Here is a 24,747-nt window from a genome sequence, read left to right as displayed (position 1 = left end):
GGTTCTAAGCAAAGGTAGCAAAGGGTGACTCAATGTTTGTCATAGTTCGGTGGAGCGTGTGTGGTTAACCGGCACATCGAATAGGTGACTGTAACATTGGGGGCACCATGTAAGTTTGCATGGTTATTCACACCCTGTTTTGTGATCCTCGGCATCCCAGTCACAAATCGAGGGGCATATCGAGATTTAAACATGCCATTGAAAAGTTCAATGAATCTCAATAGATCTAGGAGTTTTCAATACATTTGAAACTTAAGTTTCCTTTTCGCTTTTCATGGTGCAAATTGGTAAATCGTCATTTACCTACCTTCAATGATTCTGCAACTAGATTACGACATCCCTCTTCTAGGTTGTAGAGTATTGTGTTGGATCCTAGCTTGATGATCCATTTTGGTGTCATATCAAGGATTCTAATCAACTTAACTTGAATTTTCTCCCGTTTTGAAGATATCTAGTTATGACAATCATGGTCTTCCCAAATCCCGTGGAACAAGCTTTCCACATGAAGATGATATTCTGCGATATGATCGAGGAACAAGAGATCACGCTTCACTTCCTCCACCTCCTCCAATTATTCTCCCTAACACACAAGTTCGAAGCCTTGAAAAGTTCAAAATCACTCAAGCCCTTTTGGCAAGTAAACACGAAGATGGGAAACTTGTGTGTGCACACGTCTTAGAGATGAAGTCACACATTGATAGGTTAAGGATGTTGGGTGTCGAGATTTCAGGCGAGTTGGCTGTTGATTGGGTTCTTCAGTCACTTCCTGAATCATATAGTGAGTTCATTAGAGAGTACTATATGATGCATCATGACGTGACCCTCATTGATCTCACCTATTTGCTTATAGTTGCTGAATCAACATTGATTTGGCGTTCTGGTCAAGCAAATTTGTCTAGTTACTCAAACTCCCAAACTGCAATGGGCACTGGCAACATCGGAAGTCTAGAAAGAACTAAGTCTATGATTGTCCGATGTGCTGTGCCAAAGGAGTCCATTTGCTTGCCAAGAGAAGGGGCATTGGAGACGAAGTTGCCCTAACTATCTGAGAAATATAAGAGATGGGAGAGTCAAGATGCATGGCTATACTTCAGGTGAAATCTATTAACTAACTCTTTTAAGTTCCTATTCTAGATTCTTAATACATGATGTAATAAGATTAGATTTTGATGTTTTATAGGATCGAAGAAAAGAGAGGAAGCTTAAGGAAGAAAGTGAACTGAATCTAATCTTGAAGAAATGGATTTCAATCGCATTGCTTGAAGATTAGAATTTTGAGCTACTACTTGGAGTTAGAATAGATTGCTATATGTATTAACATAGTTTTCAATTGAATTGCATTGTAAGGAAAAAAATTTCCGCAATTAAATAAATTTTGATTTTATAATATTTATTTATCCTTGCAATGGCGTGTATGAAAAATTGATGTTTGTAAGCTTCTGTTATTAGCAATAATGGATTTGATTCTTATTTGTGGAAAGGTAAAGAATTTACCAAATAGGGAAAGTTTCTCATCGCCTAATTTTCAATTGGACAAAAACTTGGAATCATACAACTTGGTTGCATGATGAATGAGAAATTTCATATTTGGAAATTAGACTAATTCGTTGACAAAGTGTCAAGTGAAGGACTAGGAGATCGAGTACACAAAGTTGTATGTTGATCAAGTCCACCACAAGAGTGTCAAAGATATTTGTCATGATTTACTAAAGGTTTAGTAAATATGATTATACTTATAAGATTAAGTGTAATTCTGAGTTGATTTGAAGAGTTTCAATCAATAGCAGAACGGATAAGAAGAATCAAGTAGGCAGAAAGATAAAAGTTTCTCTATTCTAAGAAGAACGGAGAGTACCTTTTATTATGTTTTATGATAGGTCTTAATGATTAAGAACCATATCTCAATTGATCCTCTAAATGAGTCTTAGTACAATTGTATGTCTGAGAAGAGGAATCAAGAATTGAAGAAATGATTAAATCAAGAAGTCAATCATACTTCGTTCCAAAACAAGTCTTAGAGTTAAGATTGTGACATTGAGTGACAAGTCTTAAGAAGGTTTATAACATTCATCAAATGTGGAAAGTTTTGATGTCTTGGATAAGACAAAGACCAACTAGGACCAATTTTGTGAAGTGTTTTGTCTTGATAAAAGCTACACTAACTCTTGAATATTTGTTTGTCGAGAAATGTTCATTGACAAGAGAATCTTATATGTCAAGGAGTCAGTGGGAGTCTTAATGGTCTTGAAAAGTTCAAGAACTAATCAAGAATAAACCTTATCGATCATCACTAACACACAACTTGAGGTTCACAACCTATCATGTTGACACTATCTTGTTTTTGTGCCGTTCCAATTGAGTTAATTATGCATGTGAGTTATATGAGTTCTCATTTGAACACATAAAAGGCAAGCACCTTGATCAATGAAAATTACATTGATAGGAAAGGATGAGCTTCTTAACTACTTGGAAGACATGGTGGGCACTCGTGTTACCATAAGGCAAGAAATCAAGATTGAGAAAGTTCGGTCCATATGAGTTTGGATTTGTCGCAAACTTTGGTTTTGACAAATTTGCATGGATAGGAACACATACACCATTAAAATCTAAGTGTCATAAGATTCCCTCCTTCATGAAAATGACTATGAGGAAATGCTTTCGCTAAGAGAGATTTTAAGAAGATAGTGATTGTGAAAATTGTATTCTTGAATTCGATTATGGTTAAGGTATCCTTTTCCATGATTCGAATTGTGAGATTTGGCAATTAGTCTGAATTGTTTAGACACATATGAGCTATCTAAGGAAAAGGTGTATAAGTTTGAGAAGCTTTGATATATGATTATCAAAGCATTAGGTATTAGAAATATGAACTTCAGAAATTCAATAAGTATTGTTTTTTGGAAGTTTAGTTGATTTCTGAATACATGTCAAAGCTAGTGGGAGCATAAGTGTTATGCTTATATGATAATAATCATCATGACAGTAGGAGCATAAATGTTATGCTTGTATGATTATTATGGCAAGTATTGCAAGTAAGCAATATTAATTATAGAAAACAAGAGTTATACTTTGCAAAGTCGTAAGGGTTGAAAAGTTGTTTTGCTATAATTAAGGGAGAGAACATTGTACATCGTTTCAAAATCTAAACCTTAGATTGAGAAATTTTAATAAATTTAGTCAAAGGATACATAGTATGTTCTTAAATTTCGATTATGATTACGGTATCCCTCTTCATAGTTCGAATTGTAAGAACGAGACACATAAAATATTATGGCAAAAGATTGATAAAGTATCATATCTTTATGTAAGACATTATGCATCGTGTCCCATACGCTTCGGGTATCGGATCGATTGCAAATGCTATAATATTTGACCATTCTAGAATTTTCCAAATGTCTAGCGCATTAAGAGGGAAAAAGGACATGAATCAGTTTTGACTAAGATAATTAAACAACTATCAAAGGACAATCCAAAGCTCGCCGAGGATTGGTCGCTTGTGAGTAGTTGGAAGTATGGTATTGGATAGACCATATCGACATCATTATGAATAGATAAGATTCTATTAAGAATGAGTTGTCATATGGAAAATATGGAAATGTTTCCATATTGGGAGTTGGATATTGAGAATCTATGTTTAGATTAGAAACTTTTATGCAAGAAGGATGTTCAAAGGAATGTACTTTGAGTGAGAGACATCATATCTATAGAATTGTTTCTGATAGAGATTGGCCAAGTCTTGATGATTTTGAGCTGTGACTATAAAAATGTTAGAATCTAGCATAAGTAACAAGAATTTGATATTCTTATACTTATGATAAGGATTGGGAGTTGTGAAATGAGTATGATTGGAAATGTGTTCATTTGATCTATTTCACAAAGTAAGGACTGTAGGTAAACATTGTGTGCATGCTGAAAGCATGGGACAAGTGTAGTAATAATTCAAGTAATAAGTTAATTAACCGAAACAACAAATAACGAGTAATCGATATGGTGATAAATAAAAGGTGTTTTATTTATACTCAATGGTGTGGGACCATATAGGATTAGTATTATTCTTGTGTTTCACTTTGCATGTTTTGACTTCCTGAATAATTAATTATTTTAGAATAATCAAATTATTCGAATGGTCCACAGTCGTTCATATGTTGGAAGTAGGTATGAATGAAGACTGTCGTGAATTGGTGTGTGGATTTTCTAAAGTGTAGTAGACATAAGCAAATGTTTGTTGCAACGTTCATGAGTGCTTATGAATATGATATTGAGCATTGGATTCAACCCACGCTCACAAGAATCACTTCATGGATTTTATCACGAGTGATTGGTGAGACGATAACATCTTATATTCTTGAAACCGAGATGTGTGAGTTGTATCTTGCGAGTCGGTTACACATTGATAATATGTGTCACAACTAGCATTTTTGCTAGGAAATTCTACTCTCATGCAATCATTCACCTAGTGTAATAACTTGTACTCTAAGTGAACACTACATTCTCATTCAAATATATTTCATATGTTCAAATAAGGGTTGGAAACCCTAGAAATCCCGACTCAAGTTCATTATGGACTAGAATTCTCTTATTGAGCCTAAGGGACCAATAAATTATCAATTCATCCATCTATAACATTTTGGGCCATTTGGGCCTAGAATGATTCATTCTACCTCTAATGGGCCTTATTGGGCCATAACAACTCCAATTAACCTTAATGGACCATAGAACCCATTCTTTTATACTTTTGGGCCGTGAACTACCTTAAAGGTCCAATGGCCGAAAAATATTACTTGGGACTCTTAATTTCGGACTAAGTCAAGATAGGGCCCAAACGTATCTCAATTCCTTAGCCCATTCTCGGCCCAAACAAAAAAAAAAGGAAAAAGATTAATGGGAGAATGCATGGGTTAAACACTTGACAACACATAATTGTATCACATACTTCCATAAAGACTATTACCCACCATGCAAACTTATCAAGTATCTCTCTTCTCTTCTCCTCTCCATACTCTCGGCCAAACACTCTCACCACCATCATTTCTCTCTCAAAAACCCTCTCAAACACTCTCAAAAACCTCTTCCTTCTTCCATCAAAAAAATCTCGAGTTTGGTGTGTAGTTTCAAGAGGATTCTTCACCAAAATCATTATCTTTGGTAAGCTTATACTAAAATCCATGGTCTAGTCTCTTGATTACTTCAAAAATCTTCTCTTAACTCATGCATTTTCGTGGATCATGACTCTTAGATCCATCTTGAATTCGAAAACTCCTCTCAAAAAGCTTGCTAGGGCCAAGAATCACATCATCTTCTTCCATTTCTTCTTCAAACCAAGAACAACAAAGCAAGGTGAGTTCATATCCCTTGTTTTCTGTTTTTATATGATTTTTGGGGGAGAATACAAGTTGCTTTGTGTAGATCTATGTGCATATGCATGTCTATGTGTGTTTTCCATGAATTATTTGGTGATTATGTGTTGATTTCTTCACTAATCTAAAAATATGTTAAGAAACTTGAAGTTTATCACTAGGATCTTCATATGAATCTTGAGAAAAGTATTTTTTATCACAAGTATTACATGTGAACATGTAGATATGGGATTTGTATACTTGATATAGTAATAATAAGTGTTGTGTTCAAAGATCTATAAACTAAACCCACAAAACAGCCCTTGACAGAAAACTTTTGGTCCAATCTCGGACTGCTTTGACCATCCAAATGGAAGTATTTTTCAAAACTGTGTTACATGAATAAATTTCAGGTTTATAGCTTTAAAATGACTACTCGCACGTTTTCATACGATTTTTCTACAATTTTTGGCGAATTTTATAAAACTGCCTATCATATTTGGAATAATTTCGGACCAACCTGTGAAGATGAGTAATTTTGCACTAGTTTCAAGACATCAAAAACTATGAGAAAAATTGTGAACAAAGTAGACAAAATTTCCAAACTTCGAAAATTTACGGATCCAGATTTCGACTTACGATGAATTTTCTACAAATTTTCTAAAAACTAGTTCGGAAAAGCCAAAAACCAGAAAAATATGTATTTTCACAAAAGCAAGCCAAAAATGATATTTTTGACAAAAATGGGTTTAAAATGCTATTTTTATCACAAAGTAGTCATCAACACAAGTTTTTAACAAAATTGGAGATTAAAGTGTTATTCTTACAAAATTGGGCCTTAATTGTAAATTTTTGGCTTATTGGGCCAAGAATGTCGTTTTTACAAAAAGTGGGCTTTAGATATCAATTATGTAAATAATCAAGCTAAAATAAACAAAACAATAACAAATGGGTTAAAAACGACATACATATCCTTATTCGGCCTGGAAATAATATACATGTTTAGTGGGCCTTAGTGTCATTTTACCTGTATATTGGGCTCGAGATAGGTATTCATATCCATATTGGGCCTGTAAATAATATACTTGTTTAGTTGGCCTGAGTGTCCTTTTACATGTATATTGGGCTCGAGATAGGTATTCATATCCATATTGGTCCTGTAAATAATATACTTGTTTAGTTGGCCTAAGTGTCCTTTTACATGTATATTGGGCTCGAGATAGGTATTCATATCCTTATTGGGCCTGGAAATAATATACTTGTTTAGTGGGTCTTAGTGTCCTTTTACATGTATATTGGGCTTAGGATAGACATTCACATGTTGGATTAATGTCTAAGTCCATAACTATAATTGGTAAGACTTGACCCGACCCGGCATGGTCCATTTGGGTTGCAAACCTTCATGCACTTAGATAGACTATAATGAGAGAAATAAGACACTTATGGTTATTAATATATTATAAGTTCTAGTATATTAATAATAAGAATAATAAGATTGTTTAATTAGTATTGATCAAGAATTAATCTAGGATTAATTAAGTGATCAAAAGAAGACTAATTAAATATATGAGTTGATTGTGTAAATCATCCATACTTATATAGTGGGCTAATGCTCCATGGATAATCAAGTTGGGCTAAAACCCATAGGATGGTCCATGGGTGCTCCATGGTGTATTTGAACCCATGGATCCAAGGAAATGGAAAGTCATGACAATTAAGGATTTACCCTAATTGTAACACTATATAATGATCTTATTCTTGACAAAAATCGGCCACTAGGATTATTCTAGAGAGGGCTAGCCGATTTCATGAAGTGTAGAACTCTCTCAAGTTATTCTAAGTGTTTTGATAACTGTGATTCCATTTGAGGCTTCCACACTATTGGGGCTAGGCACTCAAGCTTCATGAAGACTTTCTACATCAAAGAGGTATGTATTCTATCTTGTTATATTCATGTTTTGTATGATAGATTAGGATGATACCTTGGGTATTCTTATTTGCATGTATAATAGAGAAAACATAGATCCAAGGTATTTAGGGTTGCATGTACACTTAGGAGTGTTAGAATGCTCAAAACCCAACAGTGGTATCAGAGCCTAGGCATGTTTTCTTGTTATACTTGCAAATGGAGCTGAAAAATCGAGTTGTGATGCTGTCAGCCCAGCAGACTCGCCGAGTCCATGAAGGGACTCGACGAGTCCAAGGCAAAATTCATCCAACTCGCCGAGTTATGTTCATGCACTCGACGAGTTGGACCCCAGACAGCATAAACTCGACTGTTTTGGCTAGAAATGGACTAGGAACATTACCCTAAGTTGTTTTTGAACTTATAAACTTGTTTTTGATGTGGTAATGTTCATGCTAATCCATTTTCAAAGATAATTGTCAATAGATTCATGTTTTGTATTAGTTTAAGGTTTAGACTAATTACATGAAGAAGTTTGATATGAATTATCTTGTTCTTATGAGTTGCTTAGATTAATAGAAAAGTTAATTGAAATAGTTGTTTTCAATCCATTTTAATCTAAGAGTTGAGTACAAAATGTGTTTGTGTAACTTGTCCTCAAGTTACATGAAGAGTCACTTTAAAGACTCATAAAACTCATAAAAGTTGGTAATGGTTACAAAATGAAGAGTCTTGTGTCATTGAATTTTTTTTTATGACTCCATAACTTGTCCTCAAGTTATGGAAATTCAAGAGTCACTTCATTAATAAATAAATAAATAAATAAAGTGTAACCTTAATTAATTCCATAAGTTATAAAAATAAAGAAAAGATTAATTCTTTTATTAGTTTAAAGTCTTCCATAAGTTATGGAACTTGAAGAGTTTTTTGGATTAAAACTACTTTAAACACATAAGTTATGGAATTAATTAGTTTTGAATAGTTTCAAAACTTGCCCTCAAGTTTTGGAATTTGAAAAGTTTTCACTTATGAATACTTTAATTCCAAGTTAGCCCTTAGAATTTTTAAAAAAAAGTTAAAATTCAACACTTATACTATTTATAACATTAATGGTTAATTATTATATATATGTATAAGAACAAGTCGTTTTACCGTTAGTAGGCCTCATTCACGAAGCCGGTCTATAAGGTGGGTATAAGGTTGTTGCCTATAAAATGGCGACTTAATGGGTGTCTACTCTCACCCACCGCTTGCTTGACTGGTGGAGGGTCGTTAGCCGAACGGGTAGGACAATGACTTTAAATTCTCCCTTCATTAAAAGTATTAATGATAAATACTAAAGTAACTAAAATCTTAATAATTCCCAATCTTAGTTACTTTAGGAAAAATGTGAATTTGGTGCTAACCCATGGAATTCACACTTTGTACCTTACCAAGTCGTTGGTGGAGCGTGTGTGGTTAACCGGCACACTAACTTGGACTAGTAAGGACCACGAAGGGTGACTTAATGTTTGTCATAGATCAATGGAGCGTGTGTGGTTAACCGGCACATTGATTAGGTGATAATATTAAGGATACCAAGTGAATTGGTATGGTTATTCACACCTTGTTTTGTGATCCTCGGCATCCCAGTCACAAAATTTGAGAGGGCACACTCGAGATTGAAACATGCCATTGAAAAGTTCAATGAATCTCAAAAGATCTAGGAATTTCAAATCCAATTAAAACCTAATAAATTATTTCGTTTTTCATGGTGGAAATTGGTGAATCGTCATTCGCCTACCTTCAAATATTTTATAGCTTGGATTACGGCATCCCTCTTCTAAGTTATAAAATAGTTTGTTGGGTCCTAGCCTTAATATTTCATATTGGGTGTCATATTAAGGACTTTAAATCAACTATCTTGAATATCTCCCAAAACATGTCTGGTTTAGACATTTATGATCTTCCCAAATCTCTTGAAGATGATGTTCCTCAACATCATGCTTCACTTCCTTTATCTCCTCCAATTATTCTCCCTCACCCACAAGTTCTTAAAAAGTTTAAAGTCACTCAAGCCCTATTGGCAAGTTAAGGTCTTGGTGTGGTCACATCTTGGAGATGTAGTCACATATTGACAAGACGGGAGAGTTGGGTGTCAAAGTCTCGTGAAAGTTGGATGTTCAATCACTTTCTTAGTAACATAGCGGGTCACTTTGGGACTACTATGAGACAGACTATGACACGAGCCTTAATGATCTTATCTATTTGTTTTGTGCTGTGGAATCAGCAATGATTTGGAACACTAGTAAAGCAAATTTTGTTAGAAGATCAACTTCCCAAACCTTAAATGGACATTGGCAATGGTAGCATTGGATATCTAGAAAAGCATTTCTCTTCCCAATGGAAAGGGATCGGCCATAGTCAACTCGGTTGACCAAATGGTAAAGAGAAAGGCTAAGTCTGAAATAGTCTCATGTGCCATTATCAAAGGGTCTCCATATGTTTATATTGCCAAAGAAAGGGGCATTGGTTGCGAAGCTGCCCTATTTACCTGAAAGGTCATAAGGTTGATCAAGTCAAGAGGTTTGACTCTACTTCGGGTAAAATACACTGTATAACTCTGTTAAGTTCCTATTTAGAGATTCTTATTACATAATGTGAATGGGTCACATGCTGATGTCTTTTAAGAATCAAAGAAAAGATAGGAAGCTTAAAGTAAGTATATGCTGATTCTGATTGCGAAGATGGGTTTCAATCGCATGGTTCGGTAATCAGAATTTTGAGCTGTTGCTTAAGAGTTATAATATATTGCTTGTGAATAGATAACAACAAGGTTTTCATGTGGATTGTAAGGATAAGTTTTTCCGCAAAGTTTTAAAATAAAAGAAAAAAAGGTTTTAATTTTATTTATTTTAAAAATATCCTTACAATGGCATCGGTGGAAAATTGTTGCTTATATGTTTCCAGTAATAGCAATATTGGAAAGTGGATTTGATTCTTTCATTTGTGGTAGTGTCTGAATTTACCAAATGAAGAAAGTTTTTCATCACCCAAGTTTCAATTGGACAGAAACTTGGAATCATACAAGTTGTATTGTATGATGAATGAGAATTTTCATCTTTGAAAAATTAAGACTAATTCTTTGATCACATGTATATGTGAGTCAATTGAAGGACTAAGGAATTAGGTACACTGGGTGTGCGCTGGTCAAGGTCCACCACAAAGATTGATTTGTCATGATTTACTAAAGATTAGTAAATATGATTATACTTATAAGGTTAAGTATAATTTTGTAACATTGGAAAACGAATAAGAAGAATCAAATTAGGAAGAAAGATAAAAGTTTCTCAAATCTGAAAGGACGGGAGAGTACTTTAGTATCAACTTTGTGATCATCTTAATGATTAAGAAACCATATCAAAATTTGTTCTCTAAGAAAGTCTTAGTGCATTCTTATGACTAAGAAGAAGGGATCTTGAAATTGTTGAAATGGTTAAATCAAGAAGATGAATCATACTTCGTTCCAATACAAGTCTTGGAGTCATACTCCAAGATTGTAATTTGAGTGACATGTCTTAAAGAAGGTTTAAAACACTTATCAAATGTAAGAGTAAAATGTTTTCTACTCTTGTACATTTGAGATTGGTAAGTTGTGATGTCTTGGATGAGACAAAGACCAACTAAGACCAATTGTGTGAAGTGTTAGTCTTGATAAGAATCCGCACTATCCCTTGAATATTTGTTTTATCAAGGAATGGTTCTTGACTAGGAAAACTTATATGTCAAGGGGACAGTGGGAGCCTTAAAGATCCTGAAAGAGTTTCAAGATTTAATCAAGAGTAAAACCTGTAATTTATCACTAGCACACGACTTAAGGTTTTCAACCTATCGTGTTGACATAATTCTTATTTCTGTACCTACTTCAAATAAGTTGAATTTACATGTGAGTTATCAGAGTTCAACTTGGAAGCATTGGTGGGCCTTGTGTTACCAAGGTGACAAGAAACTAAGATTGAATAAGTTTAATCCATGTAGGGCTGAATTTGTCACTAACCTTATCTTGTGATTATGGTTTTGACAAATTCGCATGGATAGGAACTCATACACTATTAAATCTAAGTGTCATAAGGTTTCTCTCCGATTCATGAAAATGATGGTGAGGAAATGCTTTCACTAAATAGATTTTAAGTAGATATCAATTGTGTCATTTGCATTTTCAAAAGTCATTAGTGGAGCGCGTGTGGTTAATCGGCACACTAACATGGACTTGTGAGAAATGGCAAATGCCTAAGCAATTGAGACTATGATTACGGCATCCCTTTTCATAGTTCTTAAAATTGTTTAGACACACATGTGAGCTATCTAAGAAAGGGTGTATGAATCTAAATTTCAGAAGTCCAACAGATTTCTGGAAATGTGTCAGAGCTAGTGGGAGCATAAGTGTTATGCTGATAATCATCATGTTAGTGGGAGCATGACTATTATGATTAGTATTGCAAGCTAGCAATGTTAATTATAGAAAACAAAGTTTCAATCCGTGAAGTTGCAGGGGTTGAAAAGTTGTTTTGCTATAATTAAGGGAGAGGAAATTATACTTCATGTCAATTCTAAAGCTTAGATTGAGATTTTAATCATCTTTAGTCAAGAATATATGTGAATTTTGTGTTGGAATGGTTCAACTTGAAGAAATTCTATATATATTGCATTTTCAAAATTCGATTATGATTACGGCATCCCTCTTCATAGTTAAATTTTGAAAACATGGCAAATAAAAAATATTGTAGCAAAAGACTGGTCTAGTGTCATGTCTTTATGTCAAACATCATGAATAGTATCCCATATGCTTCGGATATAGGATCGATTTCATGTGCTATAATATTCATCCTTTCTAAATTTTCCAAATGCTTAAGGCATTTAGAAGGGAAAAGTCTAGAACTGGATATGACTAAAGTGATTAAGCAATTGTCGAGAACAATCTGAGGTTCGCCAAAGATTGGTTGCTCAGGGACATTTGGAAGTCTAGTGTTAATTTTGGTAGGACCATATCGACATTTTCTGAAAAGAGGTAACTCTTGTTCGGAAGTGATAGTCAAATAGGACTATGGAAATGTCTCCATAGGTGGAAGTGATTCAATCTATGTAAGATTAGGAAACTTAATGCAAAAAGGATGTTCCCAAGGAGCTGATCTCCTTTGGAATGCTCTGTAATGGTTGTTGTCAAGTCTTTCTGACTTTGTGCATAATCATTACAAGAGGATCAATGCATATAAGTTTAGAATCTAACAGATTTCAGTAAATGACATAAATTTGGAATTCTTGCATTTGCAATAAGGATTTGGGATTGTGAAATGAGTATCATTGGAATCATGTTCAATTGATCTACATCACAATGTAAGGATCATAGACAAACATAGTGTGCATACTTGGGGTATGGCATAACTATTGTTTAGAAAAACAAAGTGTACATGCTAGGAGCATGGGACGACTGTTGTTTTTATTCAAGTCTTAAGATGATTATTTGAAACATTGAATAATGTGTAATCAATATGGTGATAAATAAAAAGTGGTTTTATTTATATTCAAAAGGGTTCTGAGACCATATTAGATTCGATTATTATTGTATTTCACTTTGCATGTTTTGACTTCCAAAATAGTTAGGTTATTCTTTCCGGATGACTAAGTTATTTAAACACTCCACAGTCGTTCATATGTTGGAAGTAGGTATGAATCAAGACTGTCATGAATCGGGTTTGTAGATGGCTAAATGAGTTTAGTCATGGCAATGGTTGCTACAACATTCATGAGTACTCATAAGTTATGAGTATTGGAATAAACCCACGCTCACTTGTATCACTTCATGGAATTTATCTCGAGTGATCGTGAGACGATAATATCATATAAATCTTCAAACCTAGAGATATGAGTTGTTACCTATGAGTTGGTTGTGCATTGATTGCACGTAAACGCATCAGTAACTTGATGTTATAAAACGTGCCTTTGTGTACAATTCAACAAGTAGTAGAACAAGCATATGAGTCGAAGTTTATCTGTTCCTTCTAGAAATAGAAGCGATATCTGGGCCCCTCGATGATTTTGTTGTGACCTATGTACCGGCCGGTCAGAACTGAATTGATGTGTTCGATTAAGTTCTTTGTCAAACAAATCGAAAATCGGGAAACAAACTGCTGGACAATAAGTACGACGTTGTTCCATGTATTTGTCCGGCTGATATCATGAGAACAGAGGATTATATGATCCCTTATCTAATGGACAAGTCATTGACAAGATCAGAGTTCATCTACAAGGTCAGAGTTCGACAGAAGCTTTTGAGAGCTACGATTGTCGGTTGGTTCCTGAAGTCATACGCAATAATAGTTTTAGACTTATCCAAGTGGGAGACTGTTGGATTAATGTCTAAGTCCATAACTATAATTGGTAAGACTTGACCCGACCCGGCATGGTCCATTTGGGTTGCAAACCTTCATGCACTTAGATAGACTATAATGAGAGAAATAAGACACTTATGGTTATTAATATATTATAAGTTCTAGTATATTAATAATAAGAATAATAAGATTGTTTAATTAGTATTGATCAAGAATTAATCTAGGATTAATTAAGTGATCAAAAGAAGACTAATTAAATATATGAGTTGATTGTGTAAATCATCCATACTTATATAGTGGGCTAATGCTCCATGGATAATCAAGTTGGGCTAAAACCCATAGGATGGTCCATGGGTGCTCCATGGTGTATTTGAACCCATGGATCCAAGGAAATGGAAAGTCATGACAATTAAGGATTTACCCTAATTGTAACACTATATAATGATCTTATTCTTGACAAAAATCGGCCACTAGGATTAATCTAGAGAGGGCTAGCCGATTTCATGAAGTGTAGAACTCTCTCAAGTTATTCTAAGTGTTTTGATAACTGTGATTCCATTTGAGGCTTCCACACTATTGGGGCTAGGCACTCAAGCTTCATGAAGACTTTCTACATCAAAGAGGTATGTATTCTATCTTGTTATATTCATGTTTTGTATGATAGATTAGGATGATACCTTGGGTATTCTTATTTGCATGTATAATAGAGAAAACATAGATCCAAGGTATTTAGGGTTGCATGTACACTTAGGAGTGTTAGAATGCTCAAAACCCAACATCACATTCCTTGAGCCTGGAAATAATAGACACGTATAGTGGGCCTTAGTGGTCCGCTTACATGTTTATTGGGCCTAGGAATGGGTTTTATATGCGTTATTCTTTTTATGCTATTTTAGTGGATACTATTTGCATGCTATTTGGGCCTATAAATATTGTTGGGTCATGTTTTGTATTTTGTGTTGCGTCTATTGGGCTCGTTAGTTAGTCTAATATGCTTCTCCGGTATGGGACTGTCCATCCATGAGTTTTGTAGGGTTTAGTATATATAGGTGCTTGCATGCATCCTAGAAAGAGACGATAGAAGAGAACGATCAGAGATTTATTATTCAGCAAGTTTATCGTTCTGGTTTTGTAACCCTAATATCCTCTACAACAGAAGTTCTTAGTTGAGCTCTGCTGAGGATTGAGAAATCTAATCATTCGACACATCTTGATCCATACTTGTGTTATTTACAGTTTCTACATTCATCGCATTACCTGTTACAAAGATCTAATCGATCATCAAGTTAGTTTAATAACTTATCAATTGGTATCAGAGCAGGAGGCTGTGTAATTCATACACATCTTTTCTGTGAAAGAGTTTGCGATTAGGGTTATTCTGCATTAACTAATATTTATTGAGCCGTCATTCCATAATTGACGTAACTCAGCATTTATTTGTTTTGCCCTAATATTATTCATTACAAGTCTGATCTTGCAAACAGGTTAAACGATCAAGCATGGACAAGTCAAAATCAAATCCCATCAACATCTCAAACAGCATTGGATCAACGACGAAGATTCCTCTTCCTTACACCCAGGATTACGAAGTCTGGGCACATCACTTCGAAGATTATGTCATCGGATCTGATGACAATGGTTATCTTATATGGGAAGCAATCGTATCTGGACCATTTGCTCATTCAACAACGTCAAAAATCATTAAAACTCAGAAAAAGTATAATGATCTGTTATAGGACGTAAAAGATATTGCTCAAGACGAAAATGATAAATTTTAGTGCAATATTAAAGCATTGAGACTGATTCGATTCGCTCTTCAATCCGACACATTCAGGCTAGTGAGTTCATGCAGCACTGCTAAAGAAATATGGGATAGGCTGCGAGAGCTATATTCCACAGACGAAGATCTGGAGCATTCCAATCAGACCTTACTTTTGTTTGAGTTTGGCGAATTTAAGCAGAATCCCGAGGAAACTGTTACTCAGACCTTCGATCGCTTCAATCATCTTTTTAGTAAGATGATCAAACACGATATAGAAAGGAAGTTGATTGAACAAAAAGTTAAGTTTTTGAATGGTCTTAGATCTGAGTGGAGAGCGGTTGTGTCCACTGTTAAAGCTCATGAGCAATTCAAATCTTATTCATTGGAAAAGCTGGTAGGGATTTTGAAATCCCAAGAAAAGATTGTCTTGCAAGAGAAAAATTTGGTCTCAAGCTTGGGTTCCTTGGCCCTTCTGTCTAAAAGCAAAAGTGTGGTAGAAGATGAAGACCTTAACTTAGAAGACTATGACCTTACCTGTGAAGATTATGCAATGATGGTGTCAAATCCAAAGAGGTTTATTAAGAAAAGGTTTCCTACCAATAAGAACCGAAATTGGCAGGGAAGTTATAGTTCTGAAAAAGTGAGGGAGGAACCGAAGGCAGAAGAACCAAAGAAAGAGCCGAAAGTTGAAGGGGCTTCTGGTGTGAACTACTACTACTGTGGAGGAAAGAACCACTATGCCAAAGACTGTGTCCTAAAGAAAATGGCAGAAAAGGATGAAGAGAAAGATGAAGAAGCTGTGTTGATGAAAAAGCTGGAAGAGATCAACAGAAAGAAACCTACTGCTAACCCTTCAATGAATGCTTCAATCGTGCATAGTTCGGTAGCGGATGATGAGTTCGGTGGTGTGGAGGTCTGGCCAACCGACTCTAAGGATGATGAAGTCAGGAAGCCATCTCATGGAAAGGCTTGTGTTGCAAAAGGTGAAGAAAGCGGTGGAAAGTGTTTGATGGTGACGGATGTATCTCAAATGAGGGGATACAATACAGACGGTGGGAATGAAGACACGAATGAGCGAGAGGACTTGTGCTTCACAGCAAAACCTCTCAGCGTGCAGTTTAATGAGCTTGATGAATTGATCAAGAAGGTACAATCCATTTTTGTTTCATTCAAAGTCCCACAAAATTCATATGAAAAAGAATTAAAAAGTGTAAATTCAAGAATCTCATATCTAGACAGCAGTTTAACTCAAACACGGGTCACCAATTCTAACCTAACTGACCAAATAAGCAGGGTGTTTTCAAAGAGTGAGGAACGGAGGATGTGGATAGAGCTGAAGGAGTCGGAGTTGATCAAATCCAAGGACGAAAACATTTATTTACAAAGAGACAATTTGAAACTTTTAAAGCAAAGAAATGTTTTTTTGTTTAATTGCTAAGCGTCTTTATTCTAACGTCACTTAACTTCATTTGAACTGAGAAATAGGGCAGAAAATTCATCGCAGCCCTTCCTTGAGTTTAAGGAGGATGAAATTGACGCTGAAGCATATAATTGTGAAAGTGTAGTTTCGTCTGATGATGTGAATCCGACTTATATGTATGGTCTAGACAAAATCGAATCTTTCATAAAGTCCAAGGACCATAAGGACATGCTGAAAAACCTTTTGGACGAAAATGATAAACTGAAACTAAGGACTAAAACCATACAAAAATTTGACTCTTTGAATGCCAACTTGAGCTTAGAAAATAAAATTGATGTGGAAAACGCATCTGAGCTTAATTAGGATGATGATATGAGCGAAATTTCTGTAGAGGATGAAGTTGATTGTTCTGAGTTTGTCAAGAGTGAACCCGAAAACCACAAAAATCTTATTTCAGAAAATTATGTGGAGTTTGCTCGTCTGTCCCAAAATAAGTCCTCGATCCTTGCAGAAAAGGTTGTTGTATACCAAAAAGTAAGGACAACTCCAAATCAGGTATATAAGGTCACAGGAGTAACCGAACATCAGATAGCCGAACTCACAGCCATTATAAACGAAGATAATGCAGATGGTTGTGATGAGTTCTTCTGGTCTACTCCCATAGACAATGCAGATGAAACCGTCGGTCTGTCAGAACGGACATCCTGGAACACCAAAGGTAGATATGTGCCAGAGCCAATAAACAAGCCTGACAACTTCGACGTGCCAAGTACTAGTGGTACAAAAGAAGTTCCTAAAGAAAAAGGAGTTCCTGTAGAAGAAGTCACTCCTTCAAGCGAAACATCATCAGTTCAAAGTGAACCGGCTGACAAGAAGCAAAAGCAAAAAAGCCAATATCCATCGACAGCCGAAGCAAGTAAAGGATCAAAAACAACAAAGGAATCTGAGATACAAAAAGAATCTCTCAGAGCGAAAACAGTTTTGGCGATCTCAAAACGCCCATTTGTCTTATCATGACAGAAATTCAAAGTCAGAGAAAAGTGATGTTAGGCAGCAAGAAAGTAATAACAACCGAAAGGACAGGTTTGGTTCTGAGAATAATAACAACCGAAAGGACAGGTTCGGTTCTGAAAGGAATAACAACCGAAAGGAAAGATTCGATTCAGAGAAGACCAGCTACCGAAAGCATAGGTTCGGTTCCGAAAGCAAAAGCGACCAAAGTTCAAGGTCCGGTCCCACAGATGACCAAAAACAAAAGTGTCACTCAAGACCTCAAGTCAAGAAAACTTCTCAGTCTAACTTCTCTCGTTCTAGTTCTTCTAATTCTTCTCAACCCCTCTCTAAATCCAATTCTGTTTGATCTCAAAATCCAAAATCTTCAACGCATTTGAAAGGAAAATCGAAGGTTTCCTCAGTCAAGAATGATCAAAAGAATTCCAAGGTCCAAACGCCTAAACCTGAATCCAAACCGTCTGTAACAAATCCCAACAAAATTAAAGTTTTTACCATTAACAAGAAAGATGAAACAACTTTAATTAAAAGAACATATTTTGTTGACATCTCTCTTACTATTCCTGTTCCTGTGAAAGGCTCACGTGGACCCAAGAAACTTTGGGTTCCTAAATCTGCTTGATTTTTGCAGGTTATTAGTGACGAGCAGTTTGACAAAGAATGGTATATTGATAGTGGCTGCTCACGTCACATGACAGGGAGGAAGGAAGAGCTGAGGAAATTTCGATCTCTTTCAAACGGTGGAAATGTCAAGTTCGGGAACAACTCATTCGGGACGATAAAAGGTTGTGGAATGATAACAAATGGAGACTTCACGATTAGAAAGTTTGCATATGTTGAAGGACTACAACATAACCTCATCAGTGTATCTCAGCTTGTTGGAGGTACCGGTCTCAAGGTCTCATTCGACGATGAGGGTTCGGAAATAATAGAGAAGAAAACGAAGAGAGTAATTCTCAAATCAGAGCGCAAAGGCGAAATGTTTCCTCTTAATCTCAAACCTATCAAAGGAAATCCAGCTATCTGTCTGTTATCCAAAGCACAATCTGACGAAAGCTGGTTGTGGCACCGAAGGCTCTCTCATCTCAACTTCAAGGATATCCACAAACTTGTCACCGGAGGTCATGTTCGAGGTCTTCCATTGCTCAAGTTCGATCGAGAACATTTATGTGCTGCGTGTGAAATGGGGAAGCTGAGTCGTCAAAGTCACCCATTGATAATAAACACTAAAGTTGTTGAACCACTAGAGTTAATTCACATTGACTTGTGTGGTCCATCATCTATCGAAAGCATCGACGGTAGCAAGTATATTCTTGTCATTGTTGATGACTTTTCACGTTTTACATGGGTGTTCTTTCCGAAGCACAAATTTGAAGCAACTCTCAAGCTAAAAATGCTCATCAAACAAGTTGAAGTGCAACTGAGGAAAGTCGTTCGCAACATCAGAAGCGACAATGGGCTGGAGTTCAAGAATAAAGAATTTGAAGACTTTCTAGCAGAAAAAGGAACCAGTCACAACTTCTCAGCTCCCTACATCCCTCAACAAAACGGGATTGTCGAAAGACGAAATCGATCTTTGTGTGAGGCGGCCCGAACCATGCTAAGTTTTGCTTCTTTACCTTTATATTTTTGGGCTGATGCTATTGCTGTAGTATGTTTTACGCATAACAGGTCCTATCTCAATAAGCGCTTTACTCTCACTCCTTATGAGATCATCAACAACAGGAAGCCAAACGTCAAATTCTTCCACGTATTTGGCTCACGATGCTTTATCTTCAATTCTAAAGAACATCGTAACAAGTTCGATGTAAAAGCCGATGAAGGGATTTTTCTGGGATATTCTATCAGTTCGAAAGCATACAGGGTTTTGAACAAGCGTTCGAGGAAGATTGAAGAAACGTATTATGTGACTTTCGATGACAGCTATGTCAAGAAGCTGAAGGCCACGGAAGAAACAGTTGGAGAAATCTTCTCTCAAACAGGCCAAGTCACAGCCTCGATTGCAAATTTGTTTGAGCAATTTATAGAGTTATTTGATGAACCGGAGAAGGCTACTCTCTCAGAAGCCAATGCAGCAGACAACAAAGTTGATCATCTGAAGCAAATCGTCGATGACGCTGCCAAACGACCGGGTGAAGGGGAATCAGTTCCAACTGAACCTTCTCATCACGGTGCTTCAGTTGAGGGGGAGAATCCATCTTCTTCAAAACAGCCAAGTTCACAAGTTGAGGGGGAGAACTCCTCTCCAACTGCACTAGAAAGCTCTACGGCACCCGAAGGTACTGTAGCTCCCGAAAGCTCTACTGCACCCAAAGGAACTGCAACACTCGAAAGCTCAACACCACCCGAAACTCTTGTAGCTCCAGAAAGTCAAGATACACCTGAAAGCTTATCTGTCAAGGGGGAGAATGCCGATATGTTTTATGACGATGATAGTCAATCTGAACTAGAAGAGATGGTAAATGCTGAATTAGATCCATCATATGATCCAAATTACCCTCCTCTTGTCAAATGGACTAGAGATCATCCTGTTTCACAGGTTATGGGTAATGTCTCTGAAAAGGTCCTGACCCGATCTCAACTGAAGGCAAAGCAAACTTCTCTATTCTCAAAAGTAGAGTTTTGCATATTTAATTCTTTCGTCTCAAAAGTTGAACCAAAGACAGTTAACACTGCTCTTGATCACTCTGATTGGGTTCAAGCTATGTAAGACGAACTTAATGAGTTCGAAAGAAATAAAGTTTGGCGCCTCATTCCAACTCCTCAAGATGCCTCGGTTGTTGGTCTCAAATGGGTCTTTAGGAACAAAATGGACAAGGAAGGAAATTTTATAAGAAATAAAGCTCGTCTAGTGGTGAAAGGATACTGCCAGGAGGAAGGAATCGACTATGAAGAAACTTTTGCTCCTGTGGCTAGGCTGGAATCTGTTCGAATATTTCTTGCCTATGCTCCACACAAGAACTTTGAGGTCTACCAAATGGACGTAAAGTGCGCATTTCTAAATGGAGAACTTGAAGAAACGGTGTACGTGGAGCAACCTTTTGGATTCGTCAATGAAAAATACCCCAATCACTGTTATATTATGGACAAAGCGGTATATGGACTGAAACAAGCATCGAGGGCCTGGTATGAAACGCTAACCAAGTTTTTAAAGATGTCCAAATTCAAACAAGGTTCGGTTGAGCCAACCTTCTTTCGTAAGAAGGAAGGTAACCACCTTATGATTGTTCAAATCTATGTCGATGATATCATCTTTGGCTCAACGAATCCTAGCTTAACGGCTGAATTCAGAAAGCTGATGGAGACTAAATTTGAAATGAGTTCAATGGGTCCTATTAACTTTTTCCTTGGTTTAAATATTAGATAGGGACCCGAAGGCATCTGTATTAACCAGGAAGCTTACACCAAGACTCTCCTTGCTAAATTGGGCATGATGGGAGACTCAAAGGTTAAAGTTCCAATGGCGTTCGGCACCAAGCTCACTCCATCCTTGGATAAGCCAGCAGTCGATATTACGTTATATCGCCAAATGATCGGTTCTTTAATGTACCTTACTGCTAGCAGGCATGATATAATGTTTTCTGTTTGTTACTGTGCTAGATTTCAGGCGAATCCTCGTGAACCTCACATGCTTGCAGTGAAGAACATACTCCGGTATCTCAAGCGAACTACCTCTCTCGGTATATGGTATCCATCCAACTCAGGTTTCTTTGTTCAAGCCTACTCAGATGCAGACCTTGGAGGTTGTGGACTAGACAGGAAAAGCACCACTGAAGGCTGCCAATTCCTTGACGGGAAGTTGGTTAGCTGGCAATCTAAGAAACAGACTTGTGTATCTCTGTCTACCGCTGAAGCAAAATACATCGCGGCTGCCTCCTGTACATCTCAAGTGATTTGGATCCAAAGTCAGCTCCGGGACTATGGACTCAATATGAAAAAGATCCCACTATGTTGTGACTCTGAAAGTGCAATTACGATCTGTCATAACCCAGTGCAACACTCCAAGACTAAGCACATAGCACTGAGGTATCACTTCATTAAGGATCATGTGGAAGATCGGAACGTCAAAATTCACTTTGTTCGAACCACTGATCAACTGGCTGACATCTTCACCAAAGCTCTTCCTGAAGCATCTTTTAACAAAATACTACAAGGGCTAGGTATGATGGAATCGGAGTCTGTACCAAAAATTACCTCTCAAGATTGAAAGTAAAAAGCGAAATAGACCAAACGCTCGGGTTCGGGTCTTGTGCTAATGTACCGAAATGAACCGAACGCTCGGGTTCGGTTGTATCATTCGATCTTCGCTTATCACTCAAAGGTAGTTTTCTTGGTTGTACATCTTTTGTATTATTTTTTCAAATTGATTTATCTTATTTTCAAAGTTCTTTTCTATTTCAAATTATTTTTTTTTGGCAACCGAAATAGACCGAACGTTCGGGTTCGGTTCCAAAATTTTTCTTACCCGAAGTAAACCGAACGCTCGGGTTCGGTTTTAAAATTTTTTTTTCAACCGAAATAAACTGAACGCTCGGGTTCGGTTCCAATTTTTTTTGTATTCATTTTTTTTATGTCTTATTTTTTTCTATTCTTATTATCAAAAATTCTAAAAATATTTTTTTTTCTTTTTCCTTCGTAAAATCAAAAACTCAAAAAATATTTTTTTATTTTTATTTTTTTATTTTGGCTTTTATTGTTTTATGTCTACTTGTGGGTAAATCGTTTCACTAGCTAAGTGTCCCTAGAAGCATGCTGCTGTATGTGTCCAAAGCCCCACCTGATTCTGAATAATAGCCTTACTGACTTGGTATAAACAAACCTTGTCTTCCCAATTAGGCTCTCATATTTATTCTAATCATGAGGTACCTAACTCTCTTCTCACATGAGATAAGAGTTTTCTGCTTAGTCCTATTTTTATGGCAGAGGTACTTTGGTTTCTTTACACCATCTACGTTACATTTCTCCATCACATTCGCTTCACAAACGTAACCCTTGAGACTCTCAGAAATTACCACTGAGGTTTATGGTTACAAAATTTCTGCGTTTATGATCTTAGCTTCGTGCCACTATGTGCTAATTGAAAACCAATATTCAATACCCAAGATGCATTGACGGTGAACAATTAATTTGCTCTAGCTTTCACTGATGAATTGACGGACTTATCCATGGGGGTACAACATAAAATCTCTATTTTTCTTTTGAGTGATTCCTATGAAATTGTTAAAAACAATAACATTTCTTCCCCTGGGATCCAGTTTTAATTTTTGTTGAGATTTTATAAATTTCCTAGCCAAATCAAATTGTCTCCAACCTACTTGTTCAACAGACTACACCGGTCTCACAAGTACTTGGTTCGATTTCTATCTTATATCAAGATTAGGAATTCTGAATCGAAGCGAAAGCCACCCTCATAAGCCTAATTAAAAGAAGCCTTTCAACACTTCTTAATAAGTGTCTGATCGTTATTCAACGGGAAACCACACAAACACTTTAAGGTCTCTCTTGACTTTGAAGGAAGAGATTCGTGTCTGGGATCCATTGTTTCGTGTCTTTATTGACATCACATAATCCCTCAAAAAGTGTTGCTTTACTTCTTTTTCTTCTACACACTCAGCACTAAAATCTTTTTGATTTTCCAAAATTCTGGTTTCATTAGTTTCAAAGAGTTTTAATTGGCTTGGTTGTTATAAAAGATTATGGTTATTAATGATCCACGTGGGCGATTTTATTTTAAAGATGCTATTTTATTCTAAAGAGATAAGATGACGACATGATGACTCAGGCGGGAGTCTAATCGATTTGATTTCAAACGGCGCTAGAGGGAAAAACATGCGAATAGGAACCGTTTCATCTCCAATCGGCGCCTGATGGGAAGGCGTGTAATTAGGGCCTGACACTCTCTCTCATGCGTGATCATCGGCAACGCCAACTGTCACGCGTCAGTCAACTCCGAAAAACCCTTCGTCTTTCAATCGAAGATTTGGGAAAGATTTTTCTCTCTCCTTTACCCTCAGTATAAAAGGCAGTGTAAACCACCATTTACCTCTTTACTGCGCCTATATTTCCAAAGAGCAAGAAATCCTTCAACCTTTACTGTTCATCATCTCTCTCACTTTCTTCACATCAATGGCAGATTCTTCATCCGTTTACGCAACATCCCACATCTTGCCCATTCGCCCACAGCAGAGTTTGATCATTGATCTCACTCCTTAGGTGTACGATGCATTCATGTTTCCCATCATCGAATGCCTGAAGTACTCCTCCATCGCTCCTGCTCTTACTAGGGCTGAAGTTGTTCCAATGGAGTTCCTGTCTCAAATTTTTGCCACAGCACACTATGACAAGGTAGTTGACAAGATTTTCTTCGATGTCTTCGAGCACAAGGCGTCGATTTCAAAGCAGAGGTTTTGCTCGTTGTTAGGGTTTGACGCTGATTCTTCAAGGGTTAATCCGGAATCAATTCCCATGGGTCATCTGTTCAACGTGTTCTACAACATGGGCTACACTGAGGTGCTTACTACGGTGACGAAATTCAAGAAGTCATGCTTACCTCCATAGTGGAATGGGATGTTTACTGTTCTGTTCAAGGGTTTATCTGAAAGAAGTGCCAGATCTGATGGGGCCAGTCATTTATTTCTCTCCATCATGTATGGGATCTACCATGGCATCTACATGGACTACGGGTCGGTCCTATGGCAACAACTTATCCAGAGTCTCTCTTCGACCTCTCGACTGTAAAGTCCCGAAAACAGATCTACCAATGATCAAAGATAATAACAGATGCAAACACGAATTAATAAGCAAATATAGAACAAAAGACCAAGCTTGCATAAGCTTTAATGCTATAAAACGTCTGATACAACTTGGGAGTATACGAAAGCATCAACAACCAACAATGACTGACACAACTCGCTATTTATAGACTTGACTAAAGACCGTAAGGT

Source organism: Lactuca sativa, chromosome 8, assembly GCF_002870075.4.
Source record: "Lactuca sativa cultivar Salinas chromosome 8, Lsat_Salinas_v11, whole genome shotgun sequence".
Classification (NCBI taxonomy): Eukaryota; Viridiplantae; Streptophyta; class Magnoliopsida; order Asterales; family Asteraceae; genus Lactuca; species Lactuca sativa.
This window is presented reverse-complemented; position numbering follows the sequence as displayed.